This window comes from Larus michahellis, chromosome 4, assembly GCF_964199755.1.
Source record: "Larus michahellis chromosome 4, bLarMic1.1, whole genome shotgun sequence".
NCBI classification, from domain to species: Eukaryota; Metazoa; Chordata; class Aves; order Charadriiformes; family Laridae; genus Larus; species Larus michahellis.
The window spans coordinates 27,759,497-27,783,536 of NC_133899.1; the positions used below are offsets into that span (position 1 = coordinate 27,759,497).

The following is a 24,040-nucleotide window of genomic DNA, read 5'->3' on the forward strand; positions in this document are numbered from 1 at the left end:
GACCAAGCACTCTGATAGCAACACTCCTCGTGCTGGCGAGTCACAGCGTGGGGAAATCTGCGACTTTATTATTCTTGTCAAACGCCCACCAGCACCCAGCAAGTGTCAGCTGCTGGATCTGCCTGCGCCATCAACCCCTTTGGGGGAGCGTGGCTCCGGGGAGAGGGGACCAGTGCTGGGGGCACAATGGGTGGCAGCTGCCTCAGTGGTACAGCAAGGCCAAACAATCCCACAGCCACATCTCGGGTCTGACCTTATGCCCATTCCCACTTCTGGGCTCCTGTCCAGGCAGCCTCCCCATCCCAGCGACTGCTCCCGGTGCCGAGCTCCCCACTTGTGGTTTGGAGGCCAAAGCCCAGACCCCATGTCTGACTCGGAGGCTCTTGCTCCCATCCCTGGTGTGCCGCTCAGTGCCACAGCCAGCGAGCGAGGTGGGGAAACCCCAGACGGCACACAAACACACATGGGGTTCTGGTCATTTATTTTCCAAACAGCCAAGAGAGCAATTTCATCCTGCAGTAGCAAAAGGGAGCATGAAACTATACATCCCAAAACCAGGACACCAAAGAGTCCTTTCTTTCCTCTATGCAGGGAACGGCAGGAGGCTCAGTATGAAAATCACCCAGAAGGATTATTTCATCCAGGATCAGATCCTGACAAAAGACTGGCACCACTGCATGGCAAAACCTGAAATGCAGTGTGACAAACCCTGGCACGCATCGCTGTGAGCAGGTACATGGAAGAGACAGTGGAAGTGGCAAAGCCGGAATGATGTCTACCAGGACCAGAGGCTCTTGGCCATGGGGTCCCACAAACAAAGTGGGATACAAGGCAGAAATGCCCGTACGCCCGGGTGCAGCCACCCACACCCTCTGCCCCACCAGCCCGGACACTGCTGTTCGAAATAAAGCCACAGCAAGAGAGAGGGTCAGTGTGTGCCAAAGGTGCTGCCGCAGCTTCTGCTTGCCCAGCTAAGGATCCGCTCCTGAAAACAGGAAAGCAAACATCTCCACCACGCCTTGGATTCACCTCAGAGTCACTGGTTCGCTCCTGGAAACTGACAAAAACATATGGGATGGAGAAAGCTTTACCTTACTCGGAGCTGTGTCACGGGAGCGCTTTTGGGGCACAAAAAGCTCAGATTTGTCCACAGCCAAAGACATCCGTGTGCAAAGGCCCAGGGGCCTCTTGTCTTTAAAGAGGGGATCGACAGGAACCGCTGTGGCTGCCTTGGCACACGTATAAACTCAATGCTGCAAAGCTCCCAGTCCCGAGAAGACTCTGTGCCCTTCCCTCAAATCCAGCGGATTGCTCTTTAATAAAAATACTGTCCTTTCAAAAATGTCTGCAAACTCCTAAGTTTAAATGTAGCACTTCATCCACAACAAGTCGGGGCCTCGTCTTTTCCCCTTAATGCAGTCTTTTATCCTTCCTCTGAGGCTTATCCCAGCGCACATGCTTGGGAAGGGGCCCGCTTCTGGCACCGGCTGCAAGCCCTGGCACAGCCGCCTTCCCCAAGGACGGCACCTGCCGGAGCCTCGAGCTTGAAGGTGCCTGCTGGGGCCATCGGGAAGCCGGGGGCCCATACTCCTCAGGTGCATAAAGGAGCGAACCGCTCTCTGCCACACGGCTGACGCTGGGTCGCCAGCCCCACGCCCAGCCTCCTGCTCCGGGACGGCGCCGCAGGGATCAGGTCTCGCTCAGGGGCAGTGGGGATCCCTCGGGGGGGCTGGGACCCTGGCACCTCTGCGTATGTTGCTGCTCAGAGGCTTTTATCAACTGCTTGGCAAGGAAGATCTGGAAGGACAGAACCACGGGCAGCTGGGCTGTGCTGCATAAACCCGGCCAGCAGGAGAGGAGAGCGGTTTGGGGCGGGGAGGAGCGCTCGCCCCCCACGCAGGGCTCCCCACAGCCCAGGGCTCAGCACGACCCCCTACCAGCCCAGCTCAGGGCCCAGCGCTGCTCGGGGCGGCCACCGCCACTCACCGCACAGGCTGGGGGACTTCACCCGCCCAGCCAAACCCCCCATCGAGCCTGGGATGTCCCTGGCCTGGTGACACATGGGGCTGCATGGCTGACGGGCCGAGGCTGATAAATAAACACCTCGCCCCACAACAGGGCATCCTCCTGCACGGCTGTGCCCTCCGCTTGGGAGCCGAGCCCCGGGCAGGGGCAGGGGCAGAGGGCAGGGGACAGAGGGCAGGGGACAGGGCTCCAGGGTTGAGTTCCATGGAGCCACAGGGCACAGTGCTCAGTTGTGCTCAGGCTGGTGGCCCCGAGGGCTCTCCCATCTGCTCCCCTACAGCTAAGTTTCTGAAAAATTTGGTCCATAATCAATTGTGATTAATCAAAGTGCATTCTGCAGGGATGAAAGTGCTCGCAAAGTGGAACAACCCCCACTAACTTCAGTTCTATTCACCCTACACCAGGAGGGCTGAGAAACACCATTTGTGAAGCATTAAAGTGCCACATTCTGGGTCTCTCGGAAGGAGAGCGAGTGCGCACGCCTCTGGAGGAAGCTGGGGCTGGCACACAGCGGGGGCTACGGCCTCGCAGCGAACAGTGAACAGAAACCAAAATGTTCCACCCACCCCACTGGGACAGCTGTCACAGGATCACAGAATCATAGAATCATTACAGTTGGAAGGAACCTTTAAGATCCAGTCCAACCATTAACCCAGCAGTGCCAAGTTACCTCTACCCCATGTCCCTCAGCACCACATCTGCCCGGCTTTTAAATCCCTCCAGGGATGGCAACTCCACCACTGCTCTGGGCAGCCTGTTCCAGTGCTCGACAACCCTTTTGGTGAAGAAATATTTCCTGCTATCCAATCTAAACCTCCCCTGGCGCAACTTGAGGACGTTTCCTCTTGTCCCATCGCCTGTTCCTTGAGAGAAGAGCCTGACCCCCCCTGGCTACCCCCTCCTTTCAGGGAGCTGTAGAGAGCGAGAAGGTCTCCCCTCAGCCTCCTCTTCTCCAGGATGAACACCCCCAGCTCCCTCAGCCGCTCCTCACAAGACTTGTGCTCCAGACCCCTCACCAGCTCCGTTGCCCTTCTCTGGACACGCTCCAGCACCTCAATGTCTTTTTTGTGGTGAGGGGCCCAAAACTGGACACAGCACTCATGGTGAGGCCTCACCAGTGCTGAGTACAGGGGGACAATCACTGCCCCAGTCCTGCTGGCAACACTGTTCCTGATACAGGCCAGGATGCTGTTGGCCTTCTTGGCCACCTGGGCACACTGCTGGCTCATATTCAGCCAGCTGTGACCAACACCCCCAGGTCCTTTTCTGCCAGGCAGCTCTCCAGCCACTCTGCCCCAAGCCCACAGCATCCATGGGGTTGTTGTGACCCAAGTGCAGGACCCGGCACTTGGCCTTGTTGAACCTCACACCATTGGCCCATTGATCCAGCCTGTCCAGATCCCCATTGGCCCATTGATCCAGCCTGTCCAGATCCCTCTGCAGAGCCTTCCTACCCTCCAGCAGGTCAACACTCTTGCCTGTGAAGGGGGGTGACCGGGACATGGTGCCCTGGCAGTAGGGAAGGAGGGGGCAGCCGGATGCCAATGTCCCCATCCAAGTACCGGCCGAGCACCTGACTGCAGCACAGCGCGCCCTGTAGGGAAGGCAGGGGCACGCACGAAGGCATCGAGCCGCAGAGTCCAACCCCAGGTCTGGCACAACTCTCCATCTGCTGCGCAAGTGTGAGTGGTTACGGCAGGAGAGAGGAAGACACCCAAGGAGACCTTCAGACCAGCTAATTGCCTCTGATTGAACCCCTCTGCCTGGTTACGCCGCTCGCCAGCACAGCCTCGCTGCAGTGCCTCTGCCATGCGGGAGCCATGAGGGCACGCACAAGGAAGAGAGGCACCGAGTTACTCCAGACACGTTGAGCAAATGGATCCAGGGCAGAGAGGCGGGTGTGCAACCTGCTGGCAGAGCTGGCCACACAACTCCTGAACGCCCCTGAAGCCACCCCTGCCTGACTGCTGTGGTACAGCAGGACAGGATGCCCAACTTCAGCAATGTCTAACTTATCGCTGTGACAAAAATGTAATAAAATCATTCCCGAGGTTGCCTTTACCAAAGAAACACCAAGGATTTTAATGCACCAACATTTCCCAACGGGCATGAGCCCAGAGACTGCACGGGGATGTGGACACGGGGACACGGGCCCAGGGTGCTGCGGCCGAGGCAAGCGCACACGCAGTGTGATCAGGAGAGATCGGCAACGGAGGAAACAGCACTGTCGGAGAGGGAAGTCATCAGCACGACGCTTCAAAGTAAAATTTGGGGGTTAATCATAGGTAGATTTCCAAGCCTGAACAGTTTGTAGGCTTTATCAAGCGCTGCAAAAATAACTTGTTTCTTCCACTGCCCCACTTCTGCAGTCTACAAAATTAAATTAAAAGTAAACTAACAATGATTTACTCCAGATGGACATTTATTATCCTAGTAATAATATCTTGCAATTGTTGCAGGATTAACTGAGGCCAATTCTTTTCTTAGTCACCGTACTCTTACATAAACATATAGTAAATTAAATGATCTAAAACCAGACGGGCATTTATTAGGGTTGCCTCTACACTTTCCTGAATGTCACTTCTGGATGTGAGTCATAAAACATAAGCTGGATTTTAAGTTCTGAAGTTTAATTTAATGTCAAGTAATACCAGGTACAAGCCATAGATCTCTCTCCTGAAAGAATACCTATTTAGTATTTAGGTTTGGCCTGTTAACTGGTAAATCAAAAAGGATGTGGTCAAATTAGCTACTGAAATGATATAAGATGTGCCATGTCTACAGCAGCCTCAACACTTCAAAGGCAAAGCCAGGGAATCTCAAGGAGATAAAACATTTTCATCACAATAACGAATGATGTGCTCCGGCAGAATACATGTAATAAAGGAAGGACAACAAGAGCTGAAATGGAAATTTGTTTTGCAGAAGCCAAGAATAGTAAATGATTTATATGCACTTATTTTAATTTATTTTCAGGCTGAGTGCAATTTATCTAAAGTCATCAAAAATTAATAGGCCATACAGAAAGGAGTTTTAATAAATTCAAACTTCGGGGCATACAGCAAGTACGTCTCTTCTCAATTGCTATTAGCACTTAACCATCTAATTAATCCACCATGTTATCTACCCTGGAAGCCCAAGCAATCCCCCTTTGCAAGAAGGGGTCTGACAGCCGCGGCCCTGGCTCGGCTCCTGGCACAACCCTCAGCACGGGGAGGTCGCAGGGCGAGGGTGGGGGTCCTGGCGGGGCTGTGCTCTGCCCACGCCAGTCCACAGCCTGGCCCCAAAGCCATCAGCTTCTTCAGTCACTAATTGCCGGAGCCAGGATGCTGCAGTCTGAGCATGGCACGCCCCAGGGAAGGAGACTACCCACAGGGATGGTTTGAGGCGACACTGCTCCAGCAGGTGAGCCCCTGGCAGAGGCTCTGACCGACCCTGGAGTAAATTCCAAACACTTCCAGGAGATGGGAAATTCCTGAGATGCAGGAGCAGCCCACGGCTCAGCAAACACCCAGTATCTAAAAACCCTGTGCCAACCGCAAATGGCACCATCACCGCACACGGCTTGTGTTTTGCACGCACGGGGCAGTGCTGGGGCAGGGGGGAGTGCGGGGCAGCCCCCAGGAGAGGTTCCCACACACTGGCCATCAGCCAGGACGGGGGAGGCAGTGCACGTTCCATCCCAGCACCCCGGCTTGACGGGGACCCTGGGGACACGGGGTGAGGCAGGGAGCGGTGGCTGCCTCCCCGCAGCTGAAGGGCAGGGAAGAAATGGAGGTGATGTAGTCCCCAACAGAAATCCAGCACCAAGCGGAAAGCCCTGCCTTTCCCCATGTTCATTCAGAGTGCGTGCACCAAAGAGGCTCATGACTGCAACGCAGGCGGCCGATGCTCAGATCTCCGTAGGGGCTCACGCAGCCAGCAAGGGGACACAGCTCCCAGTGACCCTTCTGCTCCAAAGGAAATCAATGGGCACACTAAAAGGAGTATTTTCCTTTACCTACCAACGATGACTGTTTCAGTGAAATACTGGGACCCATATTTTTTTAAAACTTCAGATACATCTGTCAGGGTTGGGCAATTTCGCCTATAAGAGAAACTTTGAATGTGCCATAAGGGAGAAACTATTTTTGCAATCTTCCCTTTGGCTTAAAATCTGCTGCTGGGATTTTTTCAGGAGGTAGAGCCCTGCACACTTGAAAAAACTGACGGCGCTAAAATACATATTTATGGTTTCCTCATATAGGGAAAAACAACAGAAGAAAGTAATGATAAGCTGAACAAAATGTTAGCAGAGGTCTGGAAACAGGACAGACAGCACATTGGGGATGGGGATCAGTGGCAGAGTCAGAGGCAAAACAGAAATAAAAGGGCTACTCAGGCAGAGGCGCTGAACCCCAGCCACTGCCCCATGCCATCTGCCAGGGGCAGGCCAGGTGAGCACAGGGGTGCTCGGCCGCAGGGGTGCTCAGAGAATCATAGAGTAGTTTGTGTTGCAAGCGACCTTAAAGACCACCCAGTGCTACCCCCTGCCCTGGGCAGGGACACCTCCCACCAGACCAGGTTGCTCCAAGCCCCGTCCAACCTGGCCTTGAACACCTCCAGGGATGGGGCAGCCACAGCTTCTCTGGGCAGCCTGGGCCAGGGGCTCACCACCCGCACAGCAAAGAATTTCTTCCTCAGATCTAACCTAAATCTCCCCTCTTTCAGTTTAAAAACGTTCCCCCTCATCTGATGGCTCCCCTCCCTGATCCAGAGTCCCTCCCCAGCTTTCCTGGAGCCCCTTCAGGGACTGGAAGGGGCTCTAAGGTCTCCACGGAGCCTTCTCTTCTCCAGGCTGAACCCCCCCAGCTCTCTCAGCCTGTCCTCACAGCAGAGGGGCTCCAGCCCTCCCAGCATCTTCGGGGACCTGCTCTGGACTTGCTCCACCTTGGATCCTGCTCGGCTGAAGGGATGCTCAGACACAGGGGTGCTCGGCCGGGTCTGGCCAGAGCTCGGGCTCAGCAGCACACACCAGCTCTGGCTGCACAGGCTGCAACGACCGACAACCGCTGCCAGTGGCCCCATCCCCGTGGCACCCAGCAAGTCGCTCCCTTGGGTGACACACAACATAACTCATTGCGCCTCAGCTGGATTCAAAAATCAGGGAGTTGACCCTCCCAAAAAGAGTGAAAAGTAAATTTGCAGAGGACACAGCAGAAGATAACACACTGCAGAAAGTCATTAAGCTTATCTGTAGTGCAATCAGGAAATTATACGCCAAACTCGCACTATCAGTTCATATCGGTTCTTTCCATAATTGCCAGCTTAGTACTTAGAGACAACAGAATAATGATGCCACACGGCTTAAAAACCTGGTATGCTTTGGAGACTATATGAGGTCCCTGGGTGTAGGGAAGTGTGTAAGGAAAGCTGCCTTGGGCAGGATGGAGACAGGAGAACCTGCGGAAGCCTGTGAAATGTAAAGCCTTGCTCTCAAAGGAAGGTCCATGAGCAGAGATCAGCGAGAACCATTGAACCAGCCTCGGACGGACTTATGCTGAGGAACAAGGACTCATTACGCCGGGTGAGCACCGGTGCTTGCACCGTCACATGGTCACATCAAACAGATGACTGGTTGGCACTTACCAGGTACAGGACACCAGAAGTTCAGTGTGGCAGGACTCTGCGGAGCTGCAGCAGGACCAGTGGACAGGGACTGTGGACCCAGCATCCGTCATACAGCCTCCAACATCAGTTAAACAGCTGCCAATCAATCGAACGTAAAACTCTGCAGACGACAGCCATGGCAGCGAGGAGCTCGCTGTGCAGGTCACCAGGTCTGGAGCAGCTCAGATCAGCTGGGCTCAGATCAAGCCAGATCAGATCAGGTCAGATCAGAGCAGGTCAGGTCACGTCAGATCAGGTCAGGTCAGCAGCTCTGGTCTCCGCCACTGACCTGCAGTGGAGCTCGGAGGGGGCCCTGACGCTGGGTGGGATGTTGTGTAACCAACAGCTGGAAATCATCCTTCCTACCCTGGTCAAGTTACAGTAAAATGTAACTGCACCTAACGAAGACAAGCAAGGGGAGATGCATGCCGGTTACAGCCTCCGAGCCCGAGAGCACGGCTCAGGACACCAAGGGTACCAGAGGGGTGATCACCACCCCTGGGAAATGCAGACTGCTGAGAGGCTGTGGAAAGCGATGGGAGAGGAGACAATTAAACTCCTATTTCTGATGTGGAAAGGGAAGCCATGAGACTGAGGTCTCAGGGATAACCCTGGAGAGAAATCAGGAGCTGGGCTTGACAGTGAGAGACCCCAAGCCCCTGTAAAACTGGGAATGCTCCCAAAACAGCATGGCAGAACTTGGAGCACCTTGAGAGTGTCTCTAGCTGCTGGGGTGTCCATGCGAGGAGCAGGCGCTGGCCCTGGAAGAGCAGAGCTCCAGCCGAATACACCAGTTTGAGGTGTCAAGGCTGGAGAGGGTGTCCTGGGATGAGGGGCTGGTGGCGCCTGTGACTCCATGCTCAGAGCATTGGGCACTTCACGCACTTCACACACTGCCCACCACCGCTCCTGGGCACCCCACACCCCATCCAGATGCTTCAGATGCTCCAAGGGTGGCCTGGCAAAAGGAAGCACTGGAGAAGCCCAGAAATCACACACGCACACACCCCCGAAGTCCCCAGCAGAGGAAGGGATGGGGAGGCGGAGGAGCCAGGGAAGGCAGAGCATCCAGGAATGGCTGCTGGGACAGGGTGTGGGAGCGGGGCTGAGCACGCCAGCACTGTCCTGCAGCACATCCCAATGGCCAGCTTTCCAGGAGCAGGGAGGACAGGAGATCTAGACACTTCCTATCACCAGATCTGCGGGAAAAGCCTGTGGTGGGAATGGTGCGGGATGTGAGCAGGAGGGCAAAGCCAGCGGGAGGCTGGCAGGGACAGGAGAGGGATCTGGCCCGGCAGGAGCTGACAGCACAATTCCCCCCGGACCCAATCATATTTAATTTTTCTATCAATTTTCATTAGCCTTTTCCAATTCCTCTGGTTCGTCCACAGTGTTCCAGGATTTGTTAAAAATAAACCATTACTGTCTCGGGGAGCTCCTTGGCCAATTATTTTAATACTCCTGGGTACCAGTTATCCAGCTCTGTCACTTTTAAAATGCCTTACTTAAACTGTCACTTTTTAACCTTTTTCTTAGTTCCTGTAGAAGTAGAAAATATCTCACTGTCTCCGTGAGTTTGCATTTCTCTGCTTCTTTGCAAATGGCAAACAGAAATAATCACCGAGAACTTTTCTCTTCTGCATCACCCTTGTCGGTAATTCCTCTCTCAGCCTACAGTTGGGCCCAGTGCTATGACAGGCTTTTATTTGTAGCGAAAATGTAATTCTCCTTCTGCACCTGGTACCTGACCCAAGGATATTTAACATTTTAATTAGAAAACCTCCCCTGACCTCAGAAGACAGATATGCAGGTACAAACCAAAGACCCTCGGCATGCAGACGTTTTTCTGGGGAGCAGGGCCAAGAACTAAAATCGTAGTCTGGCAGAAATGTGGGTGGCAAGAAGGGCAGCTCCAGCAGCGCCCGCTGCCCTTCACCCAAGGGACAGCCCCTCCCAGGGATGGGGACAGGGTCCTGCCGGCACCCCAAAAGCACCCCGGCTCCCAGCCAGCTGCTCTGGACCCGCGGTTTTAAACAAGTCATCACCTAAGCCTGATGATAACATCATTATTCCGTGTGTTAATTGGCCGTTTCTCCATCCTCTGTTGCTTCGCATTAATAAACCACGCTGTTTGGGCTACTCGGGGTAGTGTCGACACAAGTGTTTACTGGTCATTAAGCCCTGAGCTGTGGCTAATAAATACAGCCTACAACTTAACGGGAGGCTGTTTCTTTTAATAAACTGCCACTCAGAACTTCCACAGACACCGGATTACTGAGGAACAGCATTGCTGAAACACGGAAAGGCTGTACCATGATTATTTTAATGACCTTACCTCATCTCCGAGATACAGTTTTGAGCGGTTTCTGAATCTAATTATCCCAGATCATTTTAATTAATCGGGGAAGGGATGACAGAACACTGCTGTATCTTTTTGTCGTTTTCCAAAAGACACATCAAACATCTCGTAGGACAGAAAAAGTAAAAATATGCAAATAAAGCGGGTTTCCCTTCAGCTGGACAAGATCAAAAATAGCATACACAGATTTTTGGAAACAGAAAAAGAAATCCTTAGCTGCTTTCAAAACTTCTAGCCCAGAGGAATGACTCTGAAAGGTCTTCTCCCTCCTTTTCTACATCTTAGTGTATAAAGAAGATACCATCAAATCTGCAGCGTGAGATCCAGTCAGTTTGCAGGTTTTATAGCTATCTCTTCTATGCCAGATAATTTAATGGGTCTCTTGGTCCTAATGTTCTTAACTCAGCAATGTGTCTGAGCATTTTAGATAAGACATACTTAAGGCTTTGGCAAAGAAGTTTAGATTTTAATTGCTGCTCCAAAAATTGACCAGCCGTGCTGCTGTTGCAAGATTTCTGTTGAACTCGTGAAACAGAGGCTGATAGATGGACACCTACACCCCCAAATCCATCCGTACAGCAAGCGGAGACTAATCCCGGCTTGAGTCCCCAGCAATGCCTCGCGAGGGCTTTTATGCCACAATTCATTGCCCCAGCTGTGGTCCAGCTGTGCAGGAGCTGGCGCGGCAGCTGCTGAGGACCATGCTGGGCTCTGACCGCCGCAACGTGCACCCCACCGCCGGGCAGCGGGATCTCCAGCTGGCATCCATCGCCGCTCCGATGGCGACTTGGACCAGATGGAGATCTCAGGAGATCCTGATGACCCTTTTCCCACATCTTCCCGCCCAAACAGTATTCCCACTGCTTGCCAGCATGGCATGGCGCACTCCAGACAACTCTTGTGCGACGTCAGGTGTAAACAGAACCAGACGGAACTGCAGGGCAGCCCGCAGTTTGCCAGCTCATAAGAGCGGCATGGGAGACCACATGTCTGCCTGCGCGGTGCCACGCTCAGAGGGGACAAGCCAGCCGTGGCGATGGGCATCCACATCAGGACAGCCGGTGGCCCACACAGGGACCAGCACAGCGGGAAGTCGGTGGCTTCAGCACAGAAACCGTTCAAGCCCCGGTGGCCACAGCATGGCTGCTCTGTTCCATCTCTTCCCTGCATGAGCCCTCCCCGCTCTCCAGTTTTCCAAGAAAAATTAAATCCATGCAGATCCCAAGCGGCTCCATCACCTGCACCCCCAGCTACGTCACCGTACCGGTAACCACAGAGACCCCCACTGTTCGGGATGCCGGGGCTCAATCAGTGACCAGCCCAGCAATTTTGATCTGGAGTTCGGTCAGGTTTAAAACTTATTTATTTTCCGCTGAATACATTTAGGTATAATTCTCTCTTATCTTAATTAATATCAGGAAAATTACGCAGTTCCCTTTTCACAAAAGGAGAAAAGAGCAGCATTATGCAGGAAAATGCTTGTAGAAACAAGAAACCTCAAACTTTTACCTCAGGTAAATTAGCATGACTTTACTGGAGCTAATTGAGTTATCCTTAAATTATGCACAGAAATCAAAGGAGGTACTTCGCTCTCCCCAGAATGTCCTCTTTAAAAATGCATCACTTTTCCTCTTTTCTAGGCTTCCAGGCACAGGGACACGTTTTTCTGTGATGTGCGTGTCACATCCCGCTCCCCGACCCTGGCAGGTTTGTCAGGAGGAGGGAGGAAGGGGAGGACGCAGGGAGAGCCCACCGCCCATCGCCTGGCTGCCACCAGCGCAGGGACCAGCACCCGGCCAGCCCCAGCCACCGCCGTCCCGCACGCCCAGCTCCTGCTGGGGAGCGAGAGGAGGGGAGAGACGGACCCAGACGGGGCTGCCCCCCCTGCGAGCACCCCCAGCACCCTGCGAGCACCCCCAGCACCCTGCGAGCACACCCCAGCACCAGAAAGGCTGAGCCTTTCTGATCCTTCGCTGGTGCAGGGAACAGAGCCGGGTGGGGGGACAGCCCATGCTTGACGATCTGGCAGATTTGTCATAGTTTTTCATCTGTTTGTGTCTGCTACAGCAAACCAAGAGACCAGCGTGCGCCTGCCTGCAGACCAGCACAGTGACAGAGGTGACAACAGGGGGTTTTGCTAGCAGATTTTTACCTTTTGTTTCACTCTGAACTGAACAAGAATCAATCTGTTTTCTTCAAAATTATTACTGGGGAGCCTGGACATCTCAGCCTGCCAGGAGTCCAGTATCCCTGGCAGTGTCCCCAGCACCAGTGGCAGCAGTGGAACAGTACGGGGGTCTCCAGCATCCCCAGAGGGCAGGCCATTCTGAAACTGCTCCGAAATGTAAGACACAGTCATCAAACTTGAAACATTTTGAGTGGAGCACTTTGTATTCCAAAAAGTGGCATTTTTTAGCAGAAAAGTTGAATGAGAGAACTTCCGAGGTATTTCTGACACGGGGGCTGCCCCTTAGCTACAACATTCAGGGAACACCCAGAGGCTGAAGCCCAGCTGAAACTGGACCCTCTGTCCCCCGGGGATGGGGACAGTGGGACAGGTACCGGCGGAACGCCATCCAAGGCCAGGCAAAGACTGGTCAGGGAAAAGACCCTGGAAAGCCAAGGATTTGAAACCACCTTGTATATTCCATGCGGAGAGGCTCCCGCAGCCCCCCGGCACAAGGGTGAGAGCAACCTGCCCTCCATGGGGGGACACAGAGCTCTGCTGCCCTCTGAAACACGGCGAGGGCAGCGCTGCCACCGCTACCGCCACAACTGGCACCGTTTGCCAACAGCACCAGTTCCGTTCCTGGCTGTTGGTTTTTCTTTAGGTTCTATTGTACTAAGAAAAGCAAAAGCAGCTTACCCTCCCCGTTACACTGAAGGCTCTGACATATGCAAATACTTTTTCATGCGCTTAATTTCTGCTGCAAAGAACTCATGCTAATTGAATTTCTTTTAATAAGAAAGCTTTTTACTGAAAATAAAATTTTACTTTAAGGAATCCAAAACTTTTTTTTTTTTTTTAATTTTCAGCTTTGATATCGAAGTTTTCCCTTTTCTATCTCTTTTTCTTTCCGGTCCTCTTGTTTAATTTTTTAATTAAAAATGGGGTGGGGGAGATGGAGAAAATAGAAGTACTTCAGTGTTCCAGCATGGGGACAGATAAGAGCAGAGCTACGCTGTGGGCTGCACTCTCAGCGCCACAGGACTGACAATAGTTTCCAAGTTAGTTTGCCACTCAGCAGCTCAAGCACCGCTGACTTTGTGAGCAGGGTAACGTTACGTGTCTCCTGTACGCCCGTCGCCTGCAAGCAGGACAAAGCCCATCACTGTGCTTGCCCAGGCGCCAGGAGCACTGCGTGTCACGCTTGCTTGGGTGCCAGGACCACGCTGTGCTCACCTGGGCACCCAGTGGGTGTGCAGCATCCGCCGGGCGGCTGCCCCCGCCAGCTGCAGCTCTCTGCCCGGTCCGGACACCTCCGTGCCACACCACCTCCGGCGCAGTCACCCTGCCGTGCTGCTTGCCAGCAGCAGCCCCCTGAGATGCCTCTGCCCCTCCCGGAGCCCAGCCGCCTGCTCCTCTCCCATCCCGTCCCATCCCGAGGTGGGATGCTGAATCTGCACCTCTCCTCCACGCCAGCGCCCCACTGCCGCGAGCCACCACCCAGCACCTCTCCCTCACCTCCAGCACCACCTGCTAATTGTAAGCTTTCCAGAAAAACCTTCCTTGAAGTGTCTGAGAAAAAAACGTATTAATAAAAACAATAACAATGATAACAATAACTATTGTTTTAAAAGAAAGCCACGCTGCTGTTGCGCCGGCAGATAGAGGTAGTAATCTCCATCCTCTTTTTCCTGACTTTTCACAATCAGGGAGAAGCAGTGTGGACAGACAAAGATGAAAAGAAGGAGTAGTTGTGTACAGGGAAAAGGAAGCAATAAATAAATGGTGTCCGTAGACAAGAAGAGCTGTAGGGCAGCCAGAGCCCGTGGGCAGGATACAAGCCTGCAGGCAGAGCCCCAGTCCCTTGGTGCTGACGACCTGCCACCCTGCGGAGATGACTCCTCGTCCTGCGTGGGGACGGGTGCTGAGCTCCCCCCAGCTGAGGTCTGCCCTACGGACGGAACCGCCCAGGCCGAGCAACACGGACTCAGAAACACGACAGGGCAAGAGCTGACCCTTGGCTTTGCTTTTATCTAGTCACTGAAAAACATCATGAAACTTTATGAGGACACGTAAATACCCAGTAGCAGCAGAGCAGCATCTCTCAAGCATCACTGAGAGAAGCCCTGCTTCTCCCGGGACCCCACTGGAGGCAGCAGTGACACCCGGCCACCTCCCGGCCACCTCCTGGGGTGATGCCTGGACACCTCCCTGGCACCAGGACCCGCTCGGCTTTAACAGTGATGGGCCAGGGACCGACACCGCAAAGCAGCAGCAGCCCAGCGTCACCCTGCCACTCGCAGGACAACCGTGACCGCGGGAAGCGCCTGGAGGCACCAGCCACAGTGCCGTCGCTGCCCAAACACCACCTGTACCACCCAGGAGCCGCTGGGAGAAGAGCAGCCACAGCCAGGCTGTGTGAGAAACAGCAGGCAGGAGAGCTGCCAGGAACATTGCCCAGGAAAATATCATCCCTTTTGTTCTCTGGAGCGATGGATGCCCTCAAGGCATGAAATTACTCTCTTTGAACTGAAGGAGAGGAAGGAAGCGAATGCCTGCGATCCTCTGCTCCAGCAATCTGCCTCCATCCTCTGCTCCAGCCATCTGCCTCGGGTGCCCGAGCCACTCCTGGGGACCCCACCATCACCAGCCAAGCCCCCCCAGCCGGACGGCCACGAGGTGCCACCCCGCTACTGGAGCAGTGTTGTCTGGCTGCAACACAGCCGCAGAGGACGTGGGCTGGTACCCAGCAGCACCAGCGCAGTCTCTGCCAGGCTCCGGCATTTAGACATGACAGAGGGGAAATGGGCTTCTTAGCCAGCAGTGCAGCAGAGCCGCAGCGTGAGACAGCTCACACCGATGGAAAGGAATATTGCAATGCTTTGCTCTGCTTTACCCATTTAAATGAGGGGAACGTGCTACTTCGCTATTTGCAATCAGTTAAACTCTCATTTACATATGCATACAGAAAAACAAACAAACAAATCCCCAAAGCACTGAGCAGTATCTCCTAGTGATACCACGGCAGCCTTTCTTTCACACAATCTCTGAATGAGATCCGACTGTCCTTACTGCATCTTCTGGGTGTAAAGAGCTGTCTTTATGTGCCATTTCCTTCCGACATATTGACACTGAGCACATGCACCCACCATGGCACAGCTGGAAATATATTGGAAGAGACTTTTTGCAAAGCAAAGTGATTCCATTTTGAAGCCTGGTGCCCCTCAGTAGCCGAGTCTAATGAAACAGCAGAGTGGCCTACGCTCACAGTGGCAGGATTCCGCCATCAGCTCTGTCCTCTGTGATAGCACATGGGAATATATTGATATAATGTGAAAAACGGGCACTGCGTGGGACACAAGCATCATCATCTCCACAGAAGTGATGAGATGACACGGTCTGACAAACAGGAGGTTTCCTGCAGAAGGATGCACCGTGCCGGCAGGACAGGGACATGGGACATGGGACAGGGGACACGGGACAGGGGACACGGGAGCACATTGTCCCGACAGGCCCTGCCACACAGTGGGGCACGGCTGCTACACTCATCCTCCTCCTCCTCACAGCATCAGCCTCACCAAGTTTAGGGGGAAGCCCAGCAATACTGCACACAAGGAGGACCGTGCAACACCCCAGGAGCCTGCACCATCCCTCAGCACGTGTTCAGGCTTCCCCCAAAACCTGCTGATCAGCCCTGCCCCAACATGGCTCCGGGAGCACTGGGATCCTCCCCACTCCCAGCCCAGCAGACACCACCAGGCTCACGGCTCACTGCAAACCTCCGTCCCCACTGGGGGGACTGCACTGGCGAGGCGCGGGCGGCCCCAGCCCGCTGCACCCAGCCAAACACCCCAGAGCAGGTTCCGGGAGCCCTGGGCTCTGCCCCCGTTTGCTGCTCCAAGTGCAGGCAGCTGCTGCTGGAGAGGCCACATCACCATCACCCCCTGGCTCCCCAGCCCAGACCCACAGCCGTCCCCTGCCCAGCGCACGCTGCAGGCGCCCGAGCCCTCCTCCCCGGCCCAGAGCAGGGGGAAGCCCCACTGTGCTCAGGGGCACCCCTGGAATCCCACCAGCGTGGCTCCTGCACAGGAGACAGCCCGAGCCTGGGCCACCCACTCCCACCCCAGCTGGGATCCCGCTCGCCCCTGGGGATCCCGAAACCCCATCTGAAGCCGCGGCCATGCAAACCCTTTGGGAGGAGCACGCAGGTGCTGTCGGCCAAAGCCTGGGCACAGGGCCTTGTGGGGGCCATGTCCCCCTGCCATAGCAGACACAGGGCTGCTGTCCGGGCGCCCGGAGGGACTGTCCTGACCCAGGAATCAGCCCCAACTTTCGTGTCCCCAAGGGTGACAGGTGCAGCATGGCAGGCACACAGCTCTTGCCCCGGAGGGCAGATGCTCCCGGCAGCGCCTGGGCACAGGAGCTCGCTGGTGGCAGCGGGGAGCCGGAGCCAGGGCCAGCTCACCAACCCAGAACAGGTGGCCAGGCAGAGGCCCCCCAGCGCCGAAGGTCGGGCTCAGCGCGCTGGGCACGGGGAGCAGGGGCCCAGGCACAGGGACCGAGCACACCCGACAGCTGCGCACAGGGGGCTGACACCGACCAGCACAGCTGGGACCACTGCCGACAACCCAGGGACGAAGCTAACATTTGCAAGGATAACATCAACCTTAAACCGAGTCAGGGATGCAGGCCGGTTGCTATTTCCATTCCTGCCCTCATTTGCTGAGGAACTGACTTCCCTCCATTGTCTTTTTCCCCTTCATTAACTGGTAACTGGTATCCTTCCCCCGCAGCCCCTCCAACTACCATTAACTTGTTCATACACCATTATCTTGGCTGCGCGAGTGTCGGTCAGTAACTGGGAGCACTGCGCAGACTGGCGTTCCCGGATGCCCAGAGGTGGTGGAGTTGCAATTAATTTCATGATGAAACAGCATTCATGCATGAACACGAACTGACATTTAGAAGTCTTTAGATACCGTCCTGCTGCAACATGCTTGCACCGTATTAGTGCACAAACTTTACGGGAATGAGTGCCATGTCAAAGTTACAGCCTTCTATGATTCCATGATTCTATGAACTGCGCATTTGAGAGGATGCAGCAGGGCGCAGGTGAATAGAAAATAACACAGTGCATCACACAAGGACGAGAAAAGAAAAATGTCAGGAGGGGATCACTGCCAGCACATGGAAACTCACACCACACACCCCGGGAGAGCTGCTAGGCTGTGGCTGAGCACAGAGATCCCAAGCTTTCACTTTGCCCTCCAAGGAAATGAGCCCAAACCTTGTAATTCTGGGAAGGTTTTGAAGATGCTTCTTTGAGCTACATGGAGAGAAGCAGCACCTGGGAGGTTTAAAACATTCCAAATATTGTAGCGGAAGGCATCAGTCCCAGCAAAGCAAGGCTGCTGTGAAGCGTGCCTGCCAGCCGGGCGTTCTGGGCAGAGATGCTGCCGGTGCCACCGCCCGGCCAGCGGTGCCATCCCTGGGAGAGCCAGGCATCCCTCTGCACCCCGAGCCCCCACCTTCCTGGGAAACGGCACTGAAAGGACCCCTCCTCTGCTGAGACCCAAGTTGGGAAACCTGTATTTTAACCCCTTGCCTTTGAAGTTCGGTTGCCATAGTTACCACAGAACAGCCTCACAGCAACTGGGAAACCAGCATTAATTTCCCCTGCACCCAAAAAAGTACATGCTTTTCTCCCATGACGGGTTTTTCTATAAGGAGAGCCAGGATTTTACGATCTAGTATCTCACAAACTGTCAGGGTGAAAATAAAGGCTTTATTCCCCTGAGAAGGCAGGAATTGGGCTGCAGAGGGCTTGGGCTGTCCCCTGCCCTGCGGGGGGCCAGGGCAGCTGTGCAGCATCCCCAGCGTCGCCGCTCCGCTTCCGTCCCCTCCTGCCACCCAGGGCTACCCTCCTCTGCCTCTTACTGCTTTTGGCTGGGCAACAGTCACTGCCGGGGCCCTATTTGTTTTACCTTCTGTGCCCAGCTTATTGCAAAGACAGCTGCCAGACTACTGGCAGTTTGGGGTTTTCCTTCTGACGAACGGTAACTGGCAGACAAAAAAACTCCCTGCAAACTGCAACCGAGAAAGTAAGTAAGTGCTACAAAATAAGAGCAATTTATCCCAGGGTTTACAAGTCAGTCTTTGGTCCTCGGAGATAATTCTCTTGTGCTGCCAGGTGCTTACATTACTGCAGCCTTGCCAGGCTACATGAGCTGCGTTCATGCCTGTATTTGCACACGCGTCTGTAGGTACTCCCTTTTTTTGCATTATATTTGCATCCAACGTGTAAGGAGGGTGGTGGCATCGCCTGGTCTGTGCTGCAAACTAAGCATAATTTTGTCATGGGATCGCATGGAAAACCAGAGCATGCTTCTAACCAGTATTCGTTATTTTGGACAGTGAAACCTACTGGTCTTTCTGGAAAGTTCTGGTAGTCTGGAAACAACTTTTGTACGTGCCCAGTCCCAGCTACGCACTGGAATTGGGCTGGACGAGTTTCATTGTATGCCTCTCGCCTGGGCGCAAATAACCTCACACTGAGATTTAAACTTGAATTTAATCTCCAAATCCCCGGAAATAGCCATATTCTACTCTTGAGTCACTCCTGTACAGTCCTACTGATGTAAAGAGGGCTTGGACATTTCTATTTCTTCCCCACTCGTTGCTGGCAGAGGTGTGCCCAGCCCAGCACTGCTCTGATGCCGAGGCACCACGAGTCACAAACACCTCCAAGCTTCCCTTGTCACAGCAGGGCCACGCAATCCCCGCAGAAAACACCCGCCGCCCCTGCCTTCCCTGCACTTCTGCCATGGCATGACACAGCCCAGACCCGAGGGACTTCCCTGTGTGCAGGACCCTCGGCGCTCAGCACCCCACCAGAGAAAGAGGTGTTTCAGCCCCATCCTCACCCACACCACAGCACTCAGCAGTGGCTCCCAAGCCGCGGGCAGCCGGAGACGCGGTGCAGCACCACGGCAGAGACAGAGCTGGGGACGGAGAGGGGAGCGCGGTCCCCCACAGCCACTCTCAGGGCGGGGACAGAAGGCACACACCATGCCCTCGGACACACCATGTTCTGGACACCATTTGGTGAAATGGTGCTTCCTGAGCCGCGCTGGACATTAAATACCCAGCCCAGCTTGAAATACCCAGCCCAGCTTGAAACCATTTCATAAAGGAATGTGGTAGTAAAAGCCTGAGCAAATTCCCCTGTTTTAACTCGTGCCGAGCGGTAACCCCGGGGCAGCTGCTCCAGCAAAGCCGTGCAGGTGCAGGGGCTGGACACATGGTGGCTGCCCACGGCTGCTGGGCAGGACCTGGGTTCCGCCTCCCCAGGGGCTGCAGCAGGTTGAGGTGGTGGGATAAGACGTGGTCACAGTGGGTACCACTGCTGCCTCTGCGCCCAGCAGAGCGGGCATCATGCAGGGTGCCACCTCCTCTGGCTTCCCCCATCTCCGGTGCCAGCGGCGGGCAGGGCAGGGCAGGGGGAGATGCCGGAGGGGTGGCTGCGTCCTGTACTCTGTCTGTGCTGGCTCGGAGGGCAGACACCAGCGAGCCACCGCGCCCGAGAGCACGGCTCAAGACTCTGACCTGGCTGGCATCCACATCTTGACATCAGCAGGTCAGTCTGTCACTAATTGAATTATACCTGCATTACTTAATAAACAAAGAATACTCTCCACATTATAACGATGTAATCCTTTAATTGGTTTATGAGCGCAGAGTCCCATGGGGAGTGTCACAAATCCATCAGGATGCCCTCAGCGCTGCATTTCTGAGCTGGAGAGATAAGGAGTGTCATACGCCGGTGTTTGGCTCTGGGCTGAGCCGGCAAGGGAGCCGAGCCAGCGCTCTGCTCTGCTCCGCACCGCACTGCCCGGCACCGGCACCAGCACTGCTCCCGTGGAGCCGCTGCTGCAGGCAGGAGCAGGCGAGTCAGACCCCGTCCCTCAGCGCAGTGGCCCTGCCCGCAGAGGCGCCCTTCACCACAGGCTGTCTGCCCCCCCACCGCTGCGGTGCACCCCATGGAGCCGTCCCAGGGCAGGCACACGGGGCCCCTCCAGGCAGAACGTGCAGGGACAGCGAGGCTGCACCTGCCTGGGTGCAGGACAGCCCCGGATCCGCACTCACTCCATCAGGCCTTACCAACGCAAGTCCCACCTAACTCCCCCAAACACACACGGTGGGGGCACTGCGTCCTCATCACCCATCGTCTCACCCTAGAAGTGCTCTTCTGTTGCACCACGCAACTTGCTAACACGGATGTAAACCAAGACTATGTCCATGAAACTTGGCATGCCTGGGAAAGGCAGCTGAGCCTTGGCAGAGGGAGCCCTCACTTACCAGAACTCAGGTATCCTGCTCCATGATGCCCCGGGTGTGCAAATGTCATCTCAGGGTCAAGTCTCTAGTGTAAAAAACCACTTTTGCATCTTAATACTCAGCATTACTCCCAAAATCTGCACTGCTAGCCAAAGCAGAGGTTGAGGAGGGGACAGGACACAGAGCAATGCAGCTGCAGCAGGAACCCCGTGATCCCACACACCAGCTGCCCTCCCCACTGCGCTGTGTGCGCTGTCCTGCTCTGTGCATGCTCCCCTGCGCCGTGTGCGCTGTGCCAGGCTGCCCTGCGCTGTGCGCGCTGCGTGCCCTGCCCTGCGCCGTGTGCCCTGTGCCAGGCTGCCCTGCGCTGTGTGCGCTGCGTGCCCTGCCCTGCGCCCTGTGCCCTGTGCCAGGCTGCCCTGCACTGTGTGCGCTGCGTGCGCTGCCCTGCGCCGTGTGCCCTGTGCCAGGCTGCCCTGCGCTGTGTGCGCTGCGTGCACTGCCCTGCGCCGTGTGCCCTGTGCCAGGCTGCCCTGCGCTGTGCGCGCTGCATGCACTGCCCTGCACCCTGTACCCTGTGCCAGGCTGCCCTGCGCTGTGTGCGCTGCGTGCACTGCCCTGCGCCGTGTGCCTTGTGCCAGGCTGCCCTGCGCTGTGCGCGCTGCATGCACTGCCCTGCACCCTGTGCCCTGTGCCAGGCTGCCCTGCGCTGTGTGCGCTGTGTGCACTGCCCTGCACCGTGTGCCCTGTGCCAGGCTGCCCTGCGCTGCCCTATGCTGTGTGCATTGCACAGGACGCTGCCCGCTCGCGGGAGGACAACTGCGTTGCTGCACAGAGAGAGATATTTGGTTTAGATTTTCTGTGTCCGATATCACAAGAGAAAGCGTCCTCGGAGTATGTGCGAGTCCTCTGATTCATGTGGTAATTGTAATGCTGTTGCCCTTCACTCTCCTCTTTTATCCTTCACCTCTCTCCGCATTCTCAGGATAAATCAAGAAAGCATTACTGACCATCGGGGAACCATTTGGGTATCTGATGTCATGTATGGCCTGAATTTCAGCTGGCAATGAGCAAGTCTTGCCTCTCCACAGAATTCTGAGTCTCACATCCTGCTGGTCACAATTTTGCTCCTTGTTATTGTTATTTATTTATTATTTTTATTTTCCAGATGCAATTTAAATACAGTCACACGTTCTGTACATAGGCTTCTTTAAGGCTTCTTAGAAGAAATTAAGCTTATTCAGCTCAGCTCTTTGTACCCTCCAGTGAAACCGCGGAAGACAATAATAGAGCCGGTACGTGAGCAGCAAGGGGCTGCGATGCTCGAACAGAGCTCCTGCACATCACGTGGCTGAGCAATGCAAGCAATCAAAGGGCATTTACCTAAGCAGTTTATCTTTTACTCATTTTTATATACTGCACAATGCTATGCTAGTAAAGCTCATTTAAAAACTATGCTCCTAATTTGTTCTCTTAGAAATTAATACAATCTTCATTTGGAACTAGCAGGCAGCTGTAACTATCCATCCTGACCTACTGTGTCTTTTTCCATGGCATTTATCATGTTTACCATCCATGAACAGGGAAGGACATGGGGATTACTTCAGTCCACAGAAGGTGTTTGTTTGCAGAACGCTTCTTAAACAAAACAAGTTAGAAACAGCGTCTGACCCAGGGCAGTAATGGGCAATAATGAATACAACAGAAATGTGAGCCCTGGGGGACGCAGCCTCCCATTGCAACCACCGCGTGAAGACGTCCCAGGTCAGGCTGCGGGGACACCCCGCCAGGCTGGGGACCACGCCAGGCCTCCACAGACGCACCACTAATGGCCAGTACGCACGGAAGACTGTGATGCGTCACCCAAAGAACACAAACCTCTCCCCTAAGCCTCTGCAGAGATGTATTTTCCTGCAAACCTCCCACCTCACACACAAAACCGTGATTTTTTTATAGCTTTCTATTAAATTTTTAAAAGCCAGTGTTCCACAGTGTGCACAGCTCCTCTACTATTCCCAGGAGCTTGCTCCATGCCCAGGGGTTTCCAGGAATGCCCCGTGCCCCCAGCTGGGCAGCACCACGCCTCGGCAGGGACAGGGCGATGCAGGCCACCATGCGCCCAGCACCTGTGACAACGTTAGCGCGGTCCCACACGCCTGCAGCAACAGGGGCAACGGTGCAGCCGAGAGGGGCCAGAGCCAGGGACGGCCAGAGGCGCGGGGCCAGCAGCTGCAGGGGGGCTGAGCACCGCAGAACTCAGCCCACAGAAGCCCGTCCATAGGAAGGACTGCACCGCCCGTGTACCGCCCTCTCCAAGGATGTGACCAGGCAGGAAGCGCCATCAGCTCCAGCACCAGCGCAGCTTGGAATCGGCTCCTGCAGCAGCACTCCAAGGCAGTGCTCCATTCTTATGGCACTGGAGGCAGAAGAATTACAGCCTGGGTGCCGAAGTTTTCTGAAGAAACTATTAAAAAAAACCCAGAGACTGCTTTATACCACCAGGATAAGCCAAAAGCATCGCTCTGTGACACTTACTCGCAAAACCAGTTGTGAGGGCAATGGCGGGGCTGAACAGCCATTTACACCAGCTGCTCACCACGGGAGCAGTGCTCACCCATACACGGCTACGCACGCACCTCTGTTTCCCAAACCATCAGCAGTTTGGTATCTTCTGTGTGGAACAGAAGCAAACCTCCTCATCTCGGACAACCAATGAGATGCCACAGGGCACTAACCGCCCCGTGGATGTCCCCATCAGGCACTAGACCCCAACGGGGCTCCTCGCTGCTTGCTGACATGGGGACGCAGAGAGGGGAGGTGTAACCGGGGCACCCACGGCACCCACCAGCAGGGGCTCCATGCAAGGGAACAAGGAGCAACTGGAAAGGAGACTGCACCCTCAGAACCGGTCACAAAGTGCAATCGTCAACAGGTACCTGGGGACAAGGACACGTGTTCAGAGCAACCGATCCATCGCTGAGAAGGCCAGGGCACCGAGTGATGAGCAGCCCAAGGAGGGGTCCCTGGGTGGGCGCTCTGCTTGCAAATGCCGGGCAGAGCCTCTGCAGCAACATGTTACCCAGCAGGATGGTCCTCTCCGCTTGCTCCCCATAGTCCCAGCCCAGCCCAGCCCTTCCCAGCCGGTGCTGGCCCCTTCCCGCTGCTTCCCCCAGCAGCAGGGCAGGCACACACCGCTCAGACGCAGAGAGCTCACGGAGGTGCAGGATGGAGCTGGGGCGTACAGGAAAACCTCTCTAGGATCCAAAGCCATAACCTATAGGGCCCGAGTGCTGCCAGACCCACAAGCCACACGATCTACCCGCAGCAGGTCCCCAGCCCAGGCTGTGCCCAGGGACCCCCACATGGCACCTGCCAGGACACCCTGCTGCTGGGCAAACACCACTGGAGCCTGGGGCCGGTACTGTTCCTGTCTCCTCTCCTCACACCACAGTGGTGGAAGACACTCAGTTCTCTGTGTCAGCTCGCCCAGGTTCAGCCGTGGC

The 24,040-nt window shown here is 55.1% G+C and overlaps 1 protein-coding gene across 3 annotated transcripts in view; it reads right to left on the reverse strand.

The window, feature by feature from the left end:
• The window catches only part of LRFN5 (leucine rich repeat and fibronectin type III domain containing 5), a 53,386-nt gene that overhangs the window by 22,767 nt on the left and 6,579 nt on the right, over positions 1-24,040 (reverse strand). Inside the window, exon 1 of one of the 3 annotated variants that reach the window (XM_074583626.1) lies at positions 7,654-7,764. The exons of the other annotated variants lie outside the window; for them this stretch is intronic. The gene's annotated coding sequence lies outside the window, so the exon portion shown is untranslated. Of the gene's footprint in view, positions 1-7,653; positions 7,765-24,040 lie in introns of those variants that run through there. 3 annotated transcript variants of the gene reach the window in all.